This window comes from Amyelois transitella, chromosome 4 (genome assembly GCF_032362555.1).
Source record: "Amyelois transitella isolate CPQ chromosome 4, ilAmyTran1.1, whole genome shotgun sequence".
NCBI lineage: Eukaryota > Metazoa > Arthropoda > Insecta > Lepidoptera > Pyralidae > Amyelois > Amyelois transitella.
The window spans coordinates 5,859,214-5,875,080 of record NC_083507.1 but is presented as its reverse complement, the minus strand read 5'-3'; the positions used below and the strand labels follow the sequence as shown (position 1 = coordinate 5,875,080).

The following is a 15,867-nucleotide window of genomic DNA, read 5'->3' as shown; positions in this document are numbered from 1 at the left end:
TATAAATAAATTTATATTCTTGATAAAACCTTTTATTGCAGGTCCTATCTGTTCTTCTTGATTTTTGCACATGTTACATATCAATTGATTAAAAAACTAATACGACCTAAATAATCTGAAAAATTTTGATCTCTATGAATACTTCATTGGGATTCCTCTTGCAGTCAAAAGGCTAGCAACCTGTCCCTATTGGAATATCAATTCCATCATCCAGCCTTTTAGTCTGAAGCTGAACAAGGCCTTTCAGAATTTTCAAGACTATTGGCTATGTCTAGCCCACAAGGGATTAAGACGTGACTGTATGTATGTATGAATACGTCTATTTAACATTTTATCGGCGCCGGGTTCTTTGCTTTGTGCTGCGCTGACTCGACCGTGGCAGCCATATTTGTAAGTCGCACAAACTAGTTTACCTCTTTGACCAGTAAAGAGGCGGTCACTCACAGACTTTCGATTTCGCAGCACCAGGCGACCTCGCCACTTACCACGCCTTGCCACCATTCACATACCTTACTTGGTCGTGATCTAAACTTGTTTTCTAACCAATATATCCATGATATAATAACATGCGAGAACTATTTTTTGTATTGCACACAACATTGCTGCAGTACAAAAAATAAGTTTAATTAATGTTGATTTATTATATTATTACATTATTGATTCAATTGAACCAGTAAAATGAGAAAGATTTGTGTTCTGTTAGACCTTTATTTGGAGCAAAATCGTAAACTGAAGCGAAAACAAAGTAAGTAGCTGTTCTAAGAAATAGGGATCCCGCAAATAGACATTCGTGGAGGGTCGAATATCGCACCATCGCCGACCTACTTTTCTACGTAAACATGTAAGATATATATAGTGGATTCACCGTTATCGTTATCTCACACGATAATTTTGAAAACAATGAGCCCTTTGAAGTAAATAGCTTTGTATCTTTGTAAAATATTGCTGCGTATTTAATATCCCATATCTTTCCCATGGGTGTCGTAAAAGGCGACTAAGGAAAAGGCTAGTCAACTTGGGATTCTTCTCGTAGGCGACGGACTAGCAACCTGTCACTATTTGGATTTCGATTTTAAGCTGGACGTGACTTTTAAATTTTTTCAAGACTGTTTGGCCTGTCTATCCCGCAAGGGATATAGACGTGATGAAATGTATGTATATAAATACAGACGTATTTATGCACTTAAAGTATAATTCCACTTAAAAGGTATAAATATGATCAGTCATTTAGTCAAAAATGCAATAAGTATATGTACTCATAGATAATGAGCGTGTATAATTGCTTAGTCATCTATAAATTACCGTGGGTTCTTCCAAAGTCATACGACGATCCATTCGATTCATTCTCTAGGGTCATAGGAAAGGGGACAGCGATACTTTTAATGGAAACGCTTGACAATGACAAGGAAGTTCCTAGTGTCCAATTATTTTCGCGAATCTCTCACTGCCAATTTGATTTGTTTTTTTAAGCCCTTGTTTTCGGCGAATAATGACTTCCATCTTAAAATCACTCGAGGCGACGTACTGCTACAGCTGACTGTTTGAAATTCTTGTTAAGTATTTTATTTTTTAAGTACAGTTCATACTTCTTCAGATTTTGTATATAATGAGGCTGCATGTTTTACGGTTATACACTAAGAAATGATTAAAATATGTCACTATCTTGTATTTATTTATCTATCTCAATGTATTCATGTATAGTGGCTGTAACTGGTTTAAGGAAAATTAAGATTTGTGGTACCTATATGAACCTTTTTTCTACATATTTTATTTTTATAATCAATAATTTTATTGAACGCCGAATGATAACCATCCAGTTTTCAATACAGGTATTCAATGATAGGTACCCATATTTTAGAAAACATCTATGATATTGTTTATGACAATCAAAAGTTGCGCCTCAGATTGACCTAGTTCCAGATGGTGGTCGGAAACAGGCTTATCATTCTAGATGTATACTGTAAACAACACTCAGAGAAACAAATTGGGGTTTGTTTATCGCGCAAACATTTGTCTTATATATTGAAATGCGGCGCGTCTTTTCCTGCTCCATCTAAAGCTCTTGTTATTAAATTCATGAAAGTAAATTGTTTATTATTGTAATTTCTATATTATTATAAAAAAATGAAAGAATAGTATAACGTTAACGTTATACTCAATAAATACATATCATATACCTACATAAATATTCAGAGCAAATATTTATAATTTGATCTTATTTGAGCATCATAAATAAAGTTATATACTCGTACCGCCCAAGTAATACCTATATACTCATCGAAGCCATTGTATTACCTAAACATAATGTGTACTTTTTGTTAATTTTTATTTGTCTTCCAAAAAGCAAATTATAAAAAACATTGTAAAAAAATAATGATAGGTAGGTACTATCCAAGTGTAACGTAGAATATGAACAAACATGAAAAATTGCTATAAGGGGATCGTATGAGCTAGGGGATAACTATCACAAATTCAATCTAATATTACGAATGGAATTATGTACTTAAGTTTAGTATCTGATTTTATATATTTTGTTTTACACACATTATTTGGAGAACCGTAACACTGGGATGAATGGTGATTCACCCTAGATAAAGAACAAACGACAATATAACAACAACTTATTATTTACTACGACAATTAATTACTTTGAATCAATGTACATTTTATCATTCCTAGGTTTGTAATACCAGTTCAACAACATTTGTTTATTTCTGGAGGCCCTATTAACAGTCAAAGACGTCAATACGATCTCGACAATGCAGCTCCTGTCGTTTGTAGCTACTGAGTGCCCTCTGAACATAAAGAGCCTTTACGTGACCGATGCCAGATCGGCGCCCTACGGTGTTTGACTGTGTACTGTTGATTTATCTTAACGACTTTGTTACAGTGAAAAATGTCTGTGCAATTCATACATTTTCTAATTTCAAAGATAGATACATATGTTACATCTTTATTCTTTATGAAGTAGACAGAGCCATTAGTGTCTTAAAGACTGATATATTATATTCAGCTGGATGGTTTAATGATAGAATTGTGATTCATATAGTGACAGGTTGCTTACCCGCCGCCTAAAAGAAGTTTCCGTTTATAGCATTTCCCTTGATTGTAAATCGTGACACGCGTCACGATTTAGCGTGTAATCCTTTTCTCTTGATTTCTAAGGTGCAATTATTGTTTTTCTTTGAAATTAATTTGTAAATATAGAAACATTTGTTAACTCTTCATTGCTCTCGCTAATTAGGCAATATTTATAAGTATTGGGGCACGACTTGTCTAGTACTACCTTGTATAACTGGTAAATATTGAAATATGAAAATTACATGAATACTAACGAAGCGTTAACCCTGTTCTGTATGTTTCTTCGTCGTGGACTGTACACAGTAGAATATTTCGCAGGAAAAATACTTCGGAATTTCGGTATCAAAGACGAAATATTAATATTCAAGCTTTGTAAAAAACATCTCAATTTTGAAACTCTTGCTTCGTTCTGTAAAATGTGACGGAATTTCAATATCGACTCGAGTCGCTTCTTTGTCGACTTTCAATCGGCGCAAAAAGAACAAGTAAGATATTTCATATATCGGAAAGCGAGCTACTATACCCACACATCGCATCGCATACAACATTCGATATGGAACCGTCATTTTTCTTGTTCGAAGAGCGATGCGAGAAAAGCAATAACTTCCAGGGAAATTGGATCGCATGTAAATATTACATGTTCAATTACTTAGACACGGTTATTGAAAACGCGTGGATATATTATCTAATTTCGATCAGTTAGATCAACATCAGGAGATTATTTTCGTCGAAAAAGAAATTTCCTACGTATTTTGTGATAAAAATAGATACGGTACGATAGACTTTGATTACTGAAATGAATTTACTAACGACTCAAATTAATCTCACATATATATTAAGAAAGGAAATAGAAAATGTTTTTAGACAGCCTTGTGTGGTCTTCGAGTCTTGCGACTATCTAGGCTCTGACTATTTTTAATTTATCTTCCAAAACAACACATCTAGGTTATGACATATTTTCTCCGTAAGGCTCTTTCATAATCTAGAAGTTTACAGAAGAACACTTAATTTATACCTGTGAAAATTGCAGAAGGCTATTTAAGAACAAAAACTGAAGTCACCGAGTTTTGAACCCTTGAAGCCATCAAAATGCAACCAGAATACATTATGAAAACATTCTCTTCTCTTAACGACAAAATGTTATCTCCATAGAATTTATATTGCGAAAATGCAATTGATTTTTGCGTTACAGGCAACACAATATGTTAGGAAATTCGTTTACGAATACCATATCGGTGTTGCAATGCTCATGCCTGTGTAACCGAGCGTGAACGCACTGGTATGTATCTACACATAACTGCATATTAGGCATCGAAGGTAACAAGTATATATCCAATTTTCCATTAAATTGAGATATTCACGCACTAAGTAACCGATGGCTTTTAAGGTAAGACGTTGTTAGCAGGCCGCTTCCAATTCCTACCAGATGATGTGAATGTTTTTGGAAGAGACCTATACCATGCAGGTTATTTCTTATGCCTGAGATAATGATTATTCATTTGTAGATTAGCCAAGTATCTTTTGATCTAATCAACAAACAATATATATTAATTCAACACATATACTCGTCCATATATCTAATACTTACTTACCCTACATTTCTGGCTCGCAAAAAAACGTTATTTTAGTTCTGAATAAACTTCCTAGTGATTAATCTGCAGCATGACATAATGCAATTTGGGCTAAAGGAGACTGACCAAAAGCCGACCCCAGTCGAACCGGATAAAATTTATTGGTAAGCACGAATCTGCTCGTGCATGCGTGAATGATTCACGGGCTGAACCCAGCGGAGTTGTAAAATAACGAGAGTCCGGAAACAACGCCGTATTGTAAACGCTGAAGATAAAAACTTTTGTCTGTTAATTGTTCAAGGTGATTGTTTGGTTACAAAAATATCTGTATCCAGGGGATATTTTTAACATTAATTTATTTTTATAACAGAGACTCGTCACTCCTTTTAGACTTATTAATGTTAAACATATGAAACCGTTGTTAATACTATGCATTACATGGACATAGTGAATAATCCTTTTAAATTATCAAATACAAAAGGCCATGTTATTTGTTCAACGTAAATATATACTATAACGAATCCGACATACATACACATTCACGTCTTAACTCTTACGGGGTAGTCTCTATAACTAAACAAAAAACAAAACAAGACTGTGGCCACGTTTAGTTGGATGACTTAGTGATGGCAAATAGGGAGATATAGCTGGCGCGTACGCGCATTCCGTTGACTTAGCTACCACGTTAGCATAGAAACTCCAGCAGTTACTGTATTGTAAGAAACTAAGTTTATAAGCCTTTTCCTACAATCTGTAGGTGAAGAGAGGAAGCTGGCATACATTGTTTTTCTTAGCTACCACACTAGAATGGAAACTTCTGCACTTACTGTATTTTCAGAACACTAAGTTTATATGCCTTTCTCTTGATTAAAAATCTACCTACATATTTGCGGGTATAGAAGCAGCTGGCAAACATATTTTTTAGTAACCATATCAAATCCACCATTAAGCCATACAGCTGAACGAGGCATTTCCGTTATTTCGAGACTGTGGGCCCTGTAAGAGACATAGACGTGATTATACGTATCTTTCTACCAAACCAGCACGAAAACTTCTGCACACACTGTATTTTGAAGGCTGGATGCAGTGAGTCGGCAATCGCGTGGGTTGCGCCACGGCGGGCTCGCAGCCACCATGACATTCCGAAGCGGTCACATACCGCACGGCGGCGTCGAGACGTCATTTTCATAAATTTCGCACATAATGCCATTTTTATTCACAATGAGATGAAAGCTATTTTTTTTAGTGTGATATTTTTCGTTTTTAGCTTATTTATTCTGATGCATAAGTAATCTGATAGCCTGATCACATTTTTAAATTTGAGGTTCCATGAATTAATAATAGCTATCAGTGGTTGGTCTCGCCTAGAAATTTCATATGAGTATATTGTATTTATAATATGAAATATATTTTTTTCCATTAAATTTTAATAGAATAGAATAGATTTATTTTCAAAATTGGATACAAGGTATCACTTATTGACGTCACATAACTTAAATCTAATTATAATACGAAGTAGACAGAACCGACAGTCTCTAAAAGACCCATTGGATACGTTCGACTGGGTGACTATTGATGATCACATAAAATAATAGTGTTGTTTGATACTCGCTCAGGATGAAACGAATTTCTATTCGTCATGATTGATAATTGCAAATCCTGCAATCATTTGATATCAAGCAATTAGATGGTTTTATAAATGTTAATTTGTGTGAAAAACGTACCACTAAAGAAATTATGTTTCATTCGCTATTATTATAACATGGCAATTTAACTTTATGAATACACATTATAACCCATAAATATCAGCATAAATTAACAAAAGTTGCCAATAACTAAAGGGCAAATATTCAAAGGTGGTGAAAGTAGAAAGTATTTATACGTTACTATTGATATTTGCATTAGAAATCTGTGAACCACACGTTGCTTTCTCACGCGGAGATTAAACGCATCAATAGACAGGTGAATCTTTTCGAAAAGTATGCAGAGATCGTGGCAAGTGAAAAGATTTGGTCTCTGCCTACCTCCCTCTCCGGGATAGAGGCGTGATTTGATGTATTATGAAGCCTTTAAAAATTGTTAGTAGGTTATATTAGTATTTTGCGCGAGGTTCTTATAAACAATATTTGGTCTTTGTGTTTGTCAAACTAGGTTACCTACTATCTAGCATTGATAAATTGTTACGAGTATTATGACTATTCTATGTATATTTGTGGCCATTTCTCCAATAAAACTATAAGTAATACTCGTAGAAAACTATTATTATTCTTAATCGTTGTTCTTCTGACTAAAATATAATGTTCTGCAATATACCTACTATATGTCCCAATTTGGGCAGGAATTCGGAAAGCGGAAATGAACAGAACTTGAAATATAGGGACAGATTTTCAAAAGGCGTGTAGCCAATGACTACTAGGGGCTTATAACAAATAGAAGATCATTTATACTACTTGAGTAACAGGGTCAAGGATTTATCACTATTTCCTGCGACTTTTGTATGAGTGAATACATCTCAGTAGTTTCCGAGATCTTCTTGGAAGACGAACTTGCAAATCATGTTCAGATTTTTCTTCCTCGGCCTTTGAGGAAAATAACTTTTATATTACGCCATCGGAGCAGGACAAATTTTTGGATTGAAGTTCAACGAACCTTTCGTGAAATATTTTTTCGTGACCTAGGTCTTTTTTCTTTTTTGTTTATTATCTCTTCTATCAAGTGTTTGTTAGAGCTACACCGTTAAAAGTTATTTGATATTGGTAATTTATGCTATGAAAATTATTTTTTTGATTTGCTAATGAAATAGATACATATTTGATATAATCGAACCAAACATAATTTCATTAAAGGTAGTTAAATCAAATAATGACACGCATAAAAAATATAAAGAACGAGAATTATGCATCCTATATTTGTCACAGAGATCTAATGGTCGTGGCTTATATGAATTTTAGCTATAGCATACCAGATTGCAATGTGTCAACTACCTAAGATCATAAATTATGGAGGGAACAACAATAAAATGAATGCACTTCAATATACGCTACTCAGTTCAAAAGCACATGCATTACTAGTGAATGAGAATGTTATATACGAGTATGTAGATAACTGAAATATTTCTGTGCTCTCTTTATTTTGTGTTCGTATGAAACAATACGTGAAATATTAATGGCTTCAATTAAATGCAGGTGCTCGTTGAAATGGTCCCGCAATATGACGAGTTTTATTGGAATTTTTATATTGGCCATTTATGTGTCACAATGGAAAATAGGAATAGACTATGCGTTCACTAGAAATTTTTATTTAATCATTGAAAAGAAAAATATTAAAATATCTTTACGTAACCATGTACCGTTACTAGAAAAGATAGCTCTCTACTCGTATTTCTATTCCAAATTACTAGGAGTGTAGTGGAGGAAGCCGCGGACGGCGGGCAGTGACGAAATTATAAGGGAGACATCTTAATAGCTCTGAAGCTATAAAAAATACAGATACTTAATATTTATCTGCAATGTATAAATCGGACATAAATTGTCGAAACAAAATATCAGTAAAATAAACAGACTGGACAACAACTAAATATTAAGCTTAACTTTTCCACAACTCAAGATTGATGTCCTTTGAGGCTTGGCGTTGTCACAAACAAAACAAAAGATTCCCGGCTTTGTACAGACACTAAGAGTCCCTTAGAGAAAAATGCTTCTGATTTTTTTACTTACATACGCTTTGTTTAGCCGGGAGGGTTTAAACGGCCGATTAATCCTCTTCCGGGGAATTAAACCCTTGGTGTAACATCTGGAGCTTTATACAAAATCAGTTTTAACGCTAATGCTATTTCGCTACCATTAATCTGTAATTTCTATCTAATATATTCCGGATAAACAACGTAACTTGCTCGTATTATGCTAAGTTTTGGGTACAACGTGTCAAAGTTTGGCTCAGACAGCTCAACTTCATAATAACTTAATTTTGGTTAGTGTATATACATGTTTGGTTTTTGTTGTATCTTTATAATATCATGTGCTTTTATTGAAAATAAAAAAAAATCAACTCATATGTGACATCAATAGTTAATCGTAATTAAGTAATAAGAAACATTTTTTATACAAATATCAAGTCACTCAAGGCATAGGCTTAACAATTTAGGGGTTTCTTTAAGGCGGTTGGCTGGAAAAATGTTACTATTTCTTCTTACTAGTTAAAATGTTACTAATTTCAATTTCAAACACTAAATCCTTTTATATATAATAGTAACTTTTGGATCAGTTTAGAGTTCAAGAAACTATAAATACATATTTGTCATATAATAAATATTACATTTAATACTGAACCAAAAATTATCACAGCTTGTATTGAATTGTATTTACTCTTAACAAAAACAATTCAAGGTTTAAAACAAGAAATAGGGCTTTAAAATAATGAAAAAAACAATCCTCGGTAGGAAATTAAAAACAAGTCCAATGCAATGCCTTCCGCAAATAAATGAGCTTCGCTTTCAAGTGGCGTTTATTGCTTATCTCAAGAAGGGTGATAGCATTATTGCTCGCGTAAAAAAAATTTGTGTCTTTGAACCTTGGCAAGGCGGCTTGGAACCCAGCCAATGTCATCGCTTGAGGCCTCGTAAAAGCAAAAACTTAAAATGAATTGTCAAGTTTATTTTTATTTGTCTTTTTCCCGATTACGACAAATTCAAGTTTAAATTTAGTGTTATGATTAAAGCTGATATAAGAATTTTCCTTTTTTACGTTAAAAACTAGGTGTATATAGGTTTAAGAATGCATTAAGTCAAGTTTATCCCTTAGTTATAGATCGTATCAAATATTAAACTTAATGCATTCTCAACCATACCATCGCAAACTCTGTAGCGTGTTTTAATTAATACTTTTTGTTATGCTTCATTGACGAAATGTGAAGTGGCTACTAAACTCTCTCAGTCCTGACAATCGATTGCATACATTATTAGCTCACATAGTTAGTCTCGGCTGTTAGAAAATAGGTTACCAAAACGGGACTACAATCGAACTGTGCTAATATTTATGCGTACGAAATAATTAATCATATTCCACTCACAGCAGAGTCCTGCGCTCTATTCACTGAAAGTAGCTCACGTAACAATGGAACGGTAACCCAATACGTGACAAGAAATATGATGTATTAGACACCTCATAATATTCCATAGTAGACCCATTTGCCAACTAATTGATTCCGACGGCTCCAGAGTTATGACTTGTGTAGAGGTGAAATCGTATGTCTATGACTTTAAAATGCTATATTTTGATCATATTGGACAAAACATAATAGCATCTACTACTCATAGCCTCACAATACGATGAACATCAAAAAAGTACTTGAGTACATCTCAAGTATTTTTTATTTTTCTTTCTTTCTTTCTCATCTTTGCGTGTCCTCAGTTACAACCTCTTCTACAATACTTCGGGGTCTGTAATCCGCTTTCCGACATATTTCCTTCCATTTTGTCCGATTCGCAGCACCTTCAATTTTAAGACCATTGGCACTCATATCATCTTTCACGACGTCAAGCCAGAAACTCTTCGGCCCGCCTCTTCTAACTGGATTCGGCGAAGGTATAGATATAGACATACATCTGTTATCCAAATAGTCGGCACGCTTCTGCAAGACGTGGCCAGGCGGCTCTCTTGCATTTAGTCTAATATGTCACGGACACGAAGGTTGCCGCGCATAAGAGGGTTCCTCACGCGGCCTCTACGCAACTTCTTGCATCCAGCACAGCATGTTCATTTCCGTGACACGCAGCTCCTGCTTGTGCCGCTCAAAAACTTGCCATGTCACACTACATTATAACAGGACAGGCCTAATGATAAATTAATAGACCAGTCATTTTAGCCAAACCGGTATACTAGGATCCCAGATAATGCCGCCATTTCACGTCACTTTGCTCATGCCGCTGTTATGTGAGATTTGATTTTTAAGTTCCTAATTCCATGTGAAATATTAATATGAATACCATTTATGTAAATACTTTATAATATAAAAAGAGGCTACGACAGTAAATCATATTTAATATATTTCTGTGAGTCGAATCAACAAAGGAAATTCATATATACCTATTTGATAATGTCTGTCATTTTATGTTTTGATCTAAGATGTAAAATGTAGGAGATATTGTAACTAACAACATAAATTTTTTCGCGACAACTAAAAAAGAGAATCCGCTGTATTTAATACATTTTTAATATTTCTAACAGCAAATTTTAGTAATGTCCTTTTTGTTTTAAGAAACTGTGCACGTTTACGAGCGAGTGCATTGTTTTTAAAGTATTCTCTACACCTCACGTTTTTCCCATCACAGATCCCACTCTAACGATACGTGAGGTTTTTTCCTAAGTGTACAATGACGAAACAACAGTCTCAAGAATCCAATAAACGAATTTTTCAAATTGAACGAATAAAACAATTTTGATTAGAAACTATTGACTTAACAGATGAAACTAATCCACCGGTGTAGCGGATCCGATGAGATGTATGACTGACTCAACTGCACACCAAGGTTTCGGTGATCAACTTATTCTCTTGTTTAAATAAATTAGTGTTTTATTTATTTTTCCTATAAGTAATCTTTAGTTTTTAGTATTGCATTTGTTCCAATCTGTTGTTTTTAATACACAAGCTAAATCATAATTTTATTAAGCTCATATCTATGATTAAATCATAAAATCCGTTCAAGACCATTTTTCAATTAGTTTCAAATGCGATCATTCGATATAGAGTTTATAATCATCGCAACATTTGATAATCTCGCTAAACCGATTCGAAGTTGGCTTATAAGACTACAAGTCTTCTCTCGGATTGCGTAACCACCAAAGTTGTCAGATGATGGTTACGAAGGCGGATACCGTCTGTCGGCCTCTAAGTTTCGAATAATGACTCATCCGTTTGGTGAATTCTCAAAAACAAACCAGCTTTATCACACATTCAATGTAAGCATGTCCTTTGTAACTTTAACAGTTATTTAAGAATAGGTATCAATTGAAGATAACAGTTACATACATTCATACGTATAGCCACGTCTATATCCCATGCGAGGTAGACAAAGCCGACAGTCTTGGAAAGACTGGAAGACCACGTTCAGTTGTATGGCTTAATGATGGAATTGAAATTCAAATAGTGACAGATTGCTAGCCCATCGCCCTTAAAAAGAATCCAAAGATAATAAGATATAAGATTTTCCCTTAGTCACCTTTTACGACATTCATGCGAAAGATATGGAGTGGTCCTATTCTAAAGTTCGGGAACCATACGGCACACAGAACAAAGTTCTCCAGTAAATTTTAATGCGATTTATACTTTGTTATTATGTACAATCGACACTAGATAATGTTCTTAAAATATTGACGTTATTGTGATAGAACGTGAAAGATTTCAAAATAGAACACTTTTATTCCAATTTGATACAAGGGCACTTTCGGTCACGATTAGTAGATATTTCAAATGGAATACTTAGGACGGAACGGAACCAAGCCAAACACAATTTGTTACCCAGGAAAATTACAAGAGAAACTTGAACTTATTCGTACTCGTACGTAACCTGATATTTCTTTAGCGTGAACAACACGATCACTGCAGCGGGCCGAAACAGGACGTAACATCTGTACTGTTTTTATTTTTGTGTAATACCAGGAATATAGGTAGAAATAAAATGATCGTGGAATTATGTTTTTTTTTCGAGTCCATCGGCTCTTTCTAACCCGTCTAGATAAAACGGTGTACGTCAAGTGGTGGCAGTCTACGCTATATATAAGCGAGGGCATGTTATGTATTTTTATAGGAATACCAAGGTAAATTAGGGTTAGATATTATGGGTTTAACTCATCATGATTATCGCTTGTATACGTGCAATGCGCATAGGCTCACTTAGATTTCAAGTGATTTACATGCATAGGATTTGTCGCACTAAGGGTGAAGACGTGTAAGGAAAAGAAGGTGTCTAAAATGGTGGCGGTCTAGGCCTTACAGGAAACCGGATACAGGACCCGCTGATACTGTGACATATACACATGCAGGATTTGTTCGTGGAAATACGTTCAGCGTTTCGTTGCATATGCAGATATTACAAATACAGTGGTTGCTATTATGCCACGGTAATAAGACCAGAGATATTTCAGCAGTCAATTCAAATTTTATCAATCAACCCATTATAGAAGACTAGCAACCCGCTCCGGTTTCGCACGGATAGCTTTTATACATTAACCTTCCTCTTACTTGAATCACTCTATCCATTAAAACAACCTGCATCAAAATCCGGTGTGTAGTTTATTAAAGATTTACGCAGACATACGTACATCATACATACAAACCTACGAACAGACGCGGAAAGTGACTTTGCTTTGTATTATGTAGTGATAGTGATCCGTACCTACGTCAATGCAAAATTAATTTGTAAAATGCAGTCACCTGTTTTCTTTTTACACCTCAAAGATTAACCTAGTCGTGACCATCTTCATTACGCAACGTGGATGATATTAAAATGATTGTTACAAAAAGGATCTTACTAGACAAAAAGAACGATAATGATTTGGCCACTTGATTTAGTAACTGCATCAGTTGCGACATGATGATTCAATTCACATCGGATTTGTTAATGATATTAAAATATATTTGTATTCTTCTAGTAGAATGATCAAGATTTTAATTAAAACTAAATATAATGTCTCTAATATAATAGCTAACAAGACTTCAGCTCATATAAATACACACACATTTTTTATTTCAAAAAATGTATTTTTAAATTAAATATAATGTCGGAGCAAAATTATATACTTGAAAATATACGAAGCAAAACACAAATTACTCTTTTGGACATAAAAGCTTTTCCACGTATTGTAATTGCGAAAATTATTTCGTTGCTTTCGTTGTTTAAACCAGTTAATTGATTAAAATAATGAAGGACGATTTTTCGTCATACAACTTTATATATGGAAAAGCAATTAATTTTCACACGTGCTTGAATACGATATCAATTAAAATTCGGAGAATAAACATTCAATTCCTAATGATGTTTGTCAAGAGAATTTGCAGAACTACAAATTGGTTTACCTGCCTTCTATTTATAGTATATTTAGTTACGAACATATGATCAAAGAAATATTATTATTGAGAAACTAAAATAATAATTTACTAGCCAAAGATTAAATCATGTTTGCTTCAAGAAAAGCAATAAATCAAATTATAATGGAACCCTGGCATTAACTAGATTTATTTTTGATTTAACAAGTGAATTGAGAATAGTAATATGATCAGCATTCTTTCCTAAATTAGATGTAAGCAGTTTATTTGGGAAGCGTCTTAATAATTCTGAGGGCGTATCTCGTTGCTGGGCACACATTGTTGCAATGTTACATAGAAATACTATTAGGTACATACATATTGTATGATGTATCTCTATACCTATTATATGTGTGTTTTTCTTTGACAATCTGTCTTGACTGTGAAAACTAAGACCCCTGCCTAGGTATTAAATACACCACAGGGGCTCCAGTTGTTTTACGTTTATGTGCTGTAATACGTATAGTTAATTTCTTTACGTACAGCAAAAAATAAGATGTTAACCATCTTGAAATGTCACTTAATAAATATATACATTTTCGATTTTAGATATTCATCATATGTATTTATTCCTATGGTGAGGGAAAACTTTGTTATAAAACCTGAACATTCAGGCACCTGCATGTGGAGAAACCAATACGTGTTAGGTTCCCCTGTAAAGGATGTGGAGATCAGATGCGTGTCGCTTAGTTTTAATACCTGACTTACCCAATCCAGGATCCATGCTCAATAAAAGCACCGGCCCCGGGCTTCTCTACAGAATGGTGAGGATATAACTGGGACTTACGTTAAGAGGAAGGATGTAGTGGAAGAAACGGAACATAACGTTAAGTCGTAGACACAGTTTTGGCAATTTATGGTCCCCATGTTAGGAAAACTGGTGCACCATAATATACAATATACAAGCTTATGAAAGCGTTCAGGGGATATAAGCTAATGAAATACGTTATACATAAAAAAAAATTGGTAGAAAAAACATTATAGCTCTTATTATGATGATCGAAACTATTATAAATTATTTTAAATATAACATTATTATAACCAAACATGCATAGTTAGCTTCTGAATGCTTTTACTACCCTGTAAGAGATGAAGACTTACACTATGTATATGGTAACGTATTAATTATGAGAATAAAGAGTAAACATGCGACAAATGTACTCACCAATATTATAAAGTGACAATCCAATCAAAAATAAATCACAACAAAACACAAAGGCGGACAATCCGGGCACACCAGGGCCGGGTTAAGAAAACAATATATAATAAAATAAAATCACCAAAGTCCAATAGGATCGCACATTCAAACACGCCGTCACACTATGTCCACTGAGCGTCGAGGTTTACAGTTTTATCTACGAGGGGGCAGCACTCAGTTTGTCGGTAATTTTCAGTCCTTGTTAATCAATGTGTGAATGTCGTAATATTTGCGTAATTTTTTTCAGCCTGTCAGATGGTCGCGATGTAGTGTTCGCGAAGTCGAATGAACCACTCCCGTCTAACGCACGGGCCGCACTGCTTGCCCATAACAGCAAAAGGTCGTTCGTTACCCACATTCTCTTTCCGCGCAAGCCTTCCTAAGTTAGAGAGAGACGCAACATCAACAAGTTCAACATATAATAAGTTGAAGAGAGACGGAAACATCGCAGCCTCAGGAAAACCCGAATTTGAGACTTGATAGTTCTAACTTGAGACCGTGCCTTTGTGAATTATTTGAAAGGTATGCCAAGTCGTTGCACAAGCATGTGGGTAAACGGAAATAAAAACAGTTTAATTGTTACACGAGTAGATAAACAGTACTGTTCACAAGGTTACATACAGGTTTGTCGGAGCTTTTTTAGAAGTAGAGTTGCGGTAAAATATTTCAAACCCCATCTCATCAAGTTCTTTTAAATAATTGTGTAAGCCTATTTTAAATATTTCAGTAGGAAGGTATATCAAAAATTGCTTTATTAATTTGTTATGTGCGATTATTTACGATCTCATTAATGCAGCCATAAAAATCTCCAGTTTCAGTTCTAGACTTAAGAATTCTATATTTAATGGGACTCTATTATCTCTATATATAAATATATAGCATACAAGGAAACAATATTTACTGTATGTCCGTTTATCCATTCGCAGTTTTCATACT

At 34.4% G+C, this 15,867-nt stretch overlaps 1 protein-coding gene across 1 annotated transcript in view; it reads right to left on the bottom strand.

Moving 5' to 3' along the window:
• LOC106138730 (mucin-2) overlaps positions 1 to 15,235 on the bottom strand; it is a 42,717-nt gene extending 27,482 nt beyond the window's left edge. Inside the window, exon 1 of the mRNA XM_060954586.1 lies at positions 14,899 to 15,235. The gene's annotated coding sequence lies outside the window, so the exon portion shown is untranslated. The remainder of the gene's footprint in view (positions 1 to 14,898) is intronic.
• Between the last annotated feature and the right edge of the window lie 632 nt (positions 15,236 to 15,867).